We start from the raw sequence: 7,708 nt of genomic DNA, 5'->3' as shown, positions 1-7,708 counted from the left end.
CAATATCAGCATCAATCTCCCGACCTGATATGGACACTGCATTGCTCTGACGGGTTGGTCGGCTGGATGAAGGACCTGCAGACGAAGGACCTGCATCAGTGCCAATGTTACAGTCACTCACTTCAGCAGCACTTGTCTCAGATTCACTACCGTCTGAAGATCCTGATGCACACTGACTGGCCACTGTTTTTGCTGTAAAAGTGTCTGCAAACACCAGCAGTGATATATTTCGTTGTGGTGGTTAATGAAAAATCAGTTGTGGGAATTTCTGCATCAGTAGGGATTTCCTGCGATCATTCCTGGAAAGGATAAAATATAAATTCACATCATGACTGACAACTTTACACTTTGCAGTAAAATGGTAGCATGAGCAAGCATACAGACTCGAACTACACTCACCTCATATTTGACAATATGACACCATTAAGTTTTTTTTCACCATTTTTGTGAATGTATCCACAAGTTTTGTCAGTCTGAATACTTCTCCATCGTTGATGATTGTTGTCCGTATCACATCTTGGCACAACATTCTGGAAGCTTCTTCATACAAGGTGCTGTGAGAAAAGTAAAAGTGATTCATCCGTCAGTTTGAATAAATAAGGTCCCACAGGAAGAAATGAGAAGGAATTATTTCGCACAACTGATGTGATATGTAGTCAGACCTTTCACTTGGAGATGTACCGACTGCCAGCCCTCTGTCCTTGCTGAGAAATCTTGTGTATTGTACAAAACATAATTTATGGTAACTGACTTCTGCAGCAGCACAATCAGATCTCCTAGTGTGGACCAATACACTTTCATCTTTTTTTTTCAGCTTGGCAGCTTCAATCAGACGTCCTGAAATATAATTTGAGGACTTGAGATGTGGGAAGAATATTAATTATTCTTAAACAAAGCCAGAATGGCAAATCAAAATGATCAAATTTGATTTAGCTCGTAACAAATAGCTAGGTACGTACCTGCTGTGAGTGTTTCAGCTTTAACTAGTTTATCACGCTTTGTCCTGTGGACTCGGTTAAGACAACGTGACTCTTTCTTGCAAACGATGCAAATACGTGGGAGGATATGGCCTTGTGAAGAGATTGGCAATGCCGATCTTTATCGCAGACTCTTATTTGGTGATGACAGCACACCAGGCTTTTGAACACAAGCATCAACTGCAGATACTTCAGTAGCTCCCTCAAAAGCGTGCAAGCATCGTTTCTTACTCGCAAGCCATCTCTTTTTATCGGTGAACCGTCTGTAGCACGTCGGATGGTAACCAGCACTCGGTGGAATATTGGTGAAGCCAATGCCAGCATGGCTGTTATAACGCGACCGGGCGATGCCACCCCTTTCCCTGGGTAAATCGAGCCATTTTCCCAAGCACTCGCGATATTTACCCCATGTAACCTCAGTAAATGGACATACATTCTGTTCTTGTACCGATGACAGATGAAAAACGCACCATAAAGGCGATTTCTCCTGGGATTGTGCTCGGGACATCACTAAGTTAAGGCCGACGTGGAAGCTCTGCCATGACAGTACAAGTAGTACCTGTGTTTACAAAAATACGGCTGCTGATTGGATGCAGCTGATATTGCTACGCCAGCTGGCCGACTTCTCGGCTAACGTACGCAGTTAATCGCCGATTACACTTTGAAAAATAGTGCATGTAACTTCTAATTAATGCTCAGACTTGGGCGTTGTTCACATGGAGAACTTTTTACACGTTACAGCAAATATCATTTAGACCATATTGGGAGTGAAAATAAGTCGCACCCTTTTCACGGAACGAAACGGAACGATAGCGGCGGGCAGCCCACGGCCTATACGTCTTTAGTTACAGTAATTACATCACACTTATGCCAACATGCACTCTGATATAACTATTGTAAATGATGCCCCATTTACTCCTTAGACCAGATCCGTACAAATATATTTTTTATATGTATATATATATATATATATATATAAAAATAATAAATAAATATTGTTGCGGTTATGGAAATTCACAGAACACCATTCAGGTTCCTTTATTTTCGTTATCTCGGTAAGTACGTGTTTTATAGATAGCCCTTTCCTCTAGTCTAACGGGTATTTAAATGTTCCTGCGCTGTGGTTTATTATAATAGTTAGGTTTCCTTTTAGTTCGTCTTTACACCACCGCCACCGACATTACCGCCGACCACACCGCATCGCCCTCATTCGCTTCCTCCACCTGGCCAATCGCGGGGTTTTCCGCTCGATTTGGCGAATGAGAGGAATACGAGGGCGCATGCGCAGAAGGGCGTCCGGTGTGAGGGAGGCGGAACTCTGGGAGGAGCCACATGGCGGCTCTCGACCAATCGAGGTGAAGCGGTGGGCGGAGCCACGAAACTCTCCCGCTGGAGACTCGGCCTCGAGGGATGGGAGTGCCCCGCCCACCGCGCGCCTGTCCAATCGGGAACGGACGGGGGGAAATCGCACGATGCTCCGTGTCCAATGGGGGAGCGAGCGGGGAGGAGACAGAGAGTTCTGAGGAGATTTTTGGTGAGGAACTTGTGGGCTCTCTGGAAGGCGGCCTGAGGAGATTTAGTCGGTCTGTTGTGGTCTCTTCCTCTCCTCCCGCTTCAGCGCTGCCCGACCGCCCACCTGGACTTCTACAACGACCTCGTCCCGGCTCCAGAGCCGACGGTCGTCCCTTTGCGCTTGGCTGGTACGGCGACACCAGCCCCCAAGAGAAGGGGACGTCCAGCCGCGCTCCGTGGCCAGGTAGCCTGCCGCCTCTGGCTCTCACAGCCGGACTGTCCTCCTCGGCTGGAGAGCCTAATAAAGACCCAAGGAGGTCCGTGTGTGTGTGTGTGTACACATATACACATATATATATATATATATATATATATATATATATATATATATATATATATATATATATATATATATATATATATATATATATATATATATATATATATCCGTTTGTAGCGCCAGTCTGAGTAAGTAGTGAACTGCTTAAGTGTTTTGCTGTATTTATCTGCATTGCCTTATATTCGGTGTAGCTCTGCTCTTACGTGTTCCCTCGTTCCCCATTATCATTTAATAAATATCCCCATTTGTTAAACTAGTGCGTGCCCGTACGTGCGTGCCCGTAGGTGTGTGGCCGGACGTGCAAAAAAATAAAATAAAATAAACTTTCAAACCGCGTGTCAGAAACAACCACACAGGCTGATGTATCAAGCTGATGTGTGGCGCATTGATCACGTCGCCACAGGTTGTTTTCATGCTTGCGATGTTGGTTGTTTGCTCGAGTTGCAATCGTTTTTATGCCTCCGGCACCCTTGGTGCGGAGACATAAAATTATGTTTCCGGGTTGTGCATCCGTCCGTCCGTTCGGATTTTCGTTTTCGCGATAACTCAAGAAGCAAATTGTATAATTTCATCAAACTTGGTAAAAAAGTAAAGTAAGAGAGGGCAATTAAGTGATTAGATTTTGGGCCAGATGTGATAAAGGTCAAGGTCAAACTCTGAAATTTTACTGTTTATGCCCTAACTCAAGAAATATTGGACAGAATTTCATCAAACTTGGTACAAAGATAAAGTTAGACAGGGCAATTAACTGATTATATTTTGGGCCAGATATGATAAAGGTCAAGGGTCAAATATGTCAATACTCAAGTGTTTGTGCGGGAGAGCGGAGGCATACCCTTCAACTGCGCGCAGTCGAATTACTCTAGTTTTTTTTTTTTTGATTGGTGAAAATGTTGAACTTTTGGCAATGCAAAACATTTCGAAGGTAGCCAGTGAAGTCTCATCTTGCTGTTCAAATGATACACATCGACTGTTCGACATTTTGGTTGCTTACTCATTGTCAAAACAATCTAAAGCTTGGAAACTGTTTCAACATTGCTTGTGATGCTGACATAAGTGGCACCAACTCTCCAAAGGCTTTTTATGACTTATTTATTTATTTATGTATTTATTTCTTATCTTTTTGTATTTGATGAAATATATGGTAAAACAAGGTGACGAGACCTTTGCTTTTCAAGCCTCATAGCCTGTTGGTTGAAACAACTGCTCTCCGGTGTGTGGCAGCAAAAGCCAAGCACAACATTTTGGCTCGTCGTTGCTGCTTTGCCTTCAAATGGCTGTGTTGTCTCCAGGTGCTGCAGCCAATGTAGCTGAATTGAGCTTAGAGCTGGACACTGTTGTTACACACAGCTTATCGATGTGTGTGTCTTGGTTCTTTTCCAGTTTGTTCCCTGTTGGATCTGCTTACTAGTGGGTGAGGTAACTTTTGTGGAGCTCTTTGTGGATGTGGAAGGGAAATCGATGGTAATTGGTGCTACTGCTTTGAGGGTTTTGCACTCAAATGCAGTGTTTTTACATTGCATTTTGTTTGTCAAATTTACTTGCTTCAATGCTTGGGTGTTTGTTTGTGTTAGCCTGGATTAGCAGATTTACAGGTAGTTAATTTTGCCTGCAGTGAAGCTATCCCCATGTGGTTGACAGTGCTGTATATTGTTACGGCTGTGGAAATTCGCATTACACCATAAAGGGCCCTCAGGTGAGATATCTCTGTAAGTACTTGTGAAGTTAGCCCAAACCCGTTGTATAGAGGGAATTTATGTGATTCATCCGGGCTGCGATGCTTTGAGTTACCCATTTTTTCTTTTCTGTCTATTTTGAACCAACCACGTCTCAACCGCCATCACACAACAACCACCTTAACCACCACGCCAGCCATCGTCACCAACTACAACCACGCTCCAACCTACAGACAACAACCACAAAAGACCCTCCACCACCTTCGCCTTTACCTTCACGAATTCATCCCACATCATCGCTTCCACGGCCATTCCCGCACCACCTGTGAACACTGAACGTCGGGCTGTCTCAGGCCCGTTCGGCGATTGGTGCCGCGAGCGCGAATGGCGGCCTTTCCGAGGGGAAAATTCGGATCAGAAACGCTTCACGCCCACTTCTCCTCCGTCCAATGGGTTCAAATACATGTTGTTCTTTGACAACTTGCCAGTGGCAGCAACTCCATTTTGCAAAGAAATGGATTGATATACAGTACAAGCACTCCCCGCAAGCATAATTCACCATGTAATTGGTGACAACACAACGCTGTGTTCAGCAACACATTCAAACTGAATGGACGTGAGAGTAACAGATGCACTCAAGGTTATGAGGAAGAAGTGCAAGGGCGAACAAAAGGAAACCATGTACGATCAAATTAACTTTTAAAACAAAAAACATCCTTTAACTCAACCGATGCAACTAAAAGTATAGTACGTTTCAAATTGTCGTCTTCATAAAGAATCACATCCATGACCTTCAAAGTATAAAAGGTGCATCACACATCACCATGGATGCACCAGCTGACAAACAAACTTTGCTTCAGCATCGACAAGTGAGCCTCTTGAACCAGCTACAAGAGAGTGCCTTTTAGGCTCGCCTTACCAAAGCTTTCATTTTGCATCACAAAAGGCTTTACAAAATTAAAATAAAAATTTACCACAGCTACAAGTTAATATTTTCATTGACAAAGTGGGTCTGTGACAGTTCCTCTCGTCTTACACTTTAATGGACTTTATTCCTCGTCTTTGGCAAAAAGGAAGAATATTTTGGGCAAATGGGGAAGGAGGGGTCACAATAAAATAAAAGTAGAGTGGAAAGACCAACCTTTTGGCTAAGCTAAGGAAAGACTAACCACTTGTAACTTTTTACTCCACATGCACAAAGCAAAAGGTGGGGTTAAGCAATTGGGTCTGTCTGTCTGCCTGCAGACATCAGTTTATGAGAGGAATAACTCAATTTAAATTGAATTTTACATCTTCAACACTGGAGAACATGAATCGGAACATGAACTCGCCGTTTATCAGTACTTTGGCTCTGAATTTGGAAAATGGTACAGAATTTCATTCTGATCAGGCATGCGCCCATAGTAGCAAGGCAATTATTTTTTTACCCTTTCTGCTTACTTGTCAGTCAAATAAAATTGAGAATCATTCCCAATAGGACATTTACAGTTTCTAAGGACTTCAGAAAGGACACAAAAATAGGCAAGAACTAATGTTTTGTCGTCGTCGTTGTTGTTGTTGCTGTTGTTATTATGTGCCCCCGAACAAGCCCACGGCACAGAGACAACCAATCAATCTCCCAGGAGTGATCCAGAGATCCCCCAGATCTAGGTTGGTGTACGCCCGCCTTCAATAAGTCAGGGCCACAACAGACTTAGAGTGAGAGAGAGGGAGAGAAATAAGACAGACAAGAGGGAATGGGCTGGTCCATGGGGGACCGATCGGCAATCTGATCATGATCGTGCTGCCATGACGAATGCGGGCAGCAGGGAAAAATGAAGAAGATTTGGACTCGTGCAGTGTGTTAAATAAGATGGTGCAAAAGACGCTGCATCAATGGCGGTGACGTGGATTTCTATCCTCGAACCGCGTCATGATCGAAAGGATTCTTTAGGTTGTTGAGGGATCTTGTCCTCCTCGAGGGTTCAACGTCTAGCCGACTCGGTATTGCATGTATCGTGATAAATAAACCACAGAAGTCCAGTAAAATCAATGTCCACAAGGAGTTCTTTCTTTTGTACAATTTATTTGCTGTCTCTCCTCTCCTTTTTTCCATATATATATACATCATTTTAAAGTAGAGAGGGCTTTTGATAGCAAAGAACAGAATGTACAGCTTATCAGCCCGGTTTCCTTGTACTTGTAAAAGAACCAAACCATGTCCAAAGTGTCAAAGAAAGACAAGATTATAAGTAGGTGGTAGGCCTTTACAACTAAATAATAGAACAGTAGAGAGTAAAAAACAAACACTTTGACCTACTCAGACTGAGGCAAAGGTTTCTTGTCTAAAGAGTAATAATTTCCCCAACAGCGGGAAACCTCAGACGAAAAAAATAATAATTCTATAGCTTTTAAAATCTATTTTATATCAATGTAATTATATACTTGAATACTGGAGAACACAAATCACCTTTTTGGCACTATGAAAAACCTTCCATTTAGCAGTACTTGGCTAAAATATTCCACCATCTCAACCAATTACATTTGCTGCTCGCTCTCTCAGCATTAAAGAATATCAAGATTCGGACAAAATGGCGACCCGTAGGAAATGTAGATCATGCTCAGAAACGCAATAAGCAAGAATTTAAAAAGACCATTCTCATGTGTTTTTTTTTCCGCAAGACTGCGTGGTAAGGGGTTTTATGAATTCTCGTTTTATTAATTTTATTAATCTTGGTCCCCCACCCCAAAAGTAGAAAGGATTCGGTCTCGGTTGAAACAGATAAGGTCCCACCAATCAAGCAATACAATAGTGGAAATGCGATTAATAAAATATCGGGATCCTAAACAAATCTGTACAATTAATGTACTCCCTCCACTCCCAACGGAGGCTTGAGTGCTTTAGGGCAGTGTCTTCTTCACGATATAGATACTGTTACGCATGGCGCCTCCGTGCCTCAGAGAGAGTGCCCCACAAGTACATGAAGGGTCAGGTAGCAGACAATTAAAAGCGATCACTTTGAACTCTGTCAATTGACAACCAGTGCACAACACAAAAACAGAAGTAACTATAAAATGAAATTTATTAAACTCCACCATTAAAATGCACCAATTTCATTCGATGATAATTCAATCACAATTCAATCAATAATTTATCATCAACCCTCAGTAACTGTAAAATTCCGCACATGAAATAAAGGTCACGTTCAATGCTTTTAAAATCT

General features: G+C 42.7%; 1 pseudogene across 1 annotated transcript in view; it reads right to left on the bottom strand.

Annotated features, from left to right (window-relative positions):
- The window catches only part of LOC147012532 (uncharacterized), a 4,980-nt pseudogene extending 2,669 nt beyond the window's left edge, over positions 1-2,311 (bottom strand). Inside the window, exons 1-5 of the transcript XR_015051407.1 lie at positions 2,174-2,311; positions 960-1,512; positions 663-837; positions 400-554; positions 1-299 (exon numbers count right to left, since the gene is read on the bottom strand). The exon at positions 1-299 is cut by the window's left edge and continues 2,669 nt beyond it. The product of XR_015051407.1 is annotated as an uncharacterized LOC147012532 (transcript). The remainder of the gene's footprint in view (positions 300-399; positions 555-662; positions 838-959; positions 1,513-2,173) is intronic.
- Between the last annotated feature and the right edge of the window lie 5,397 nt (positions 2,312-7,708).

This window comes from Eptatretus burgeri, chromosome 14 (genome assembly GCF_056783735.1).
Source record: "Eptatretus burgeri isolate ZD-2024b chromosome 14, Ebu_testis_v1, whole genome shotgun sequence".
NCBI lineage: Eukaryota > Metazoa > Chordata > Myxini > Myxiniformes > Myxinidae > Eptatretus > Eptatretus burgeri.
This window is presented reverse-complemented; position numbering and strand designations above follow the sequence as displayed.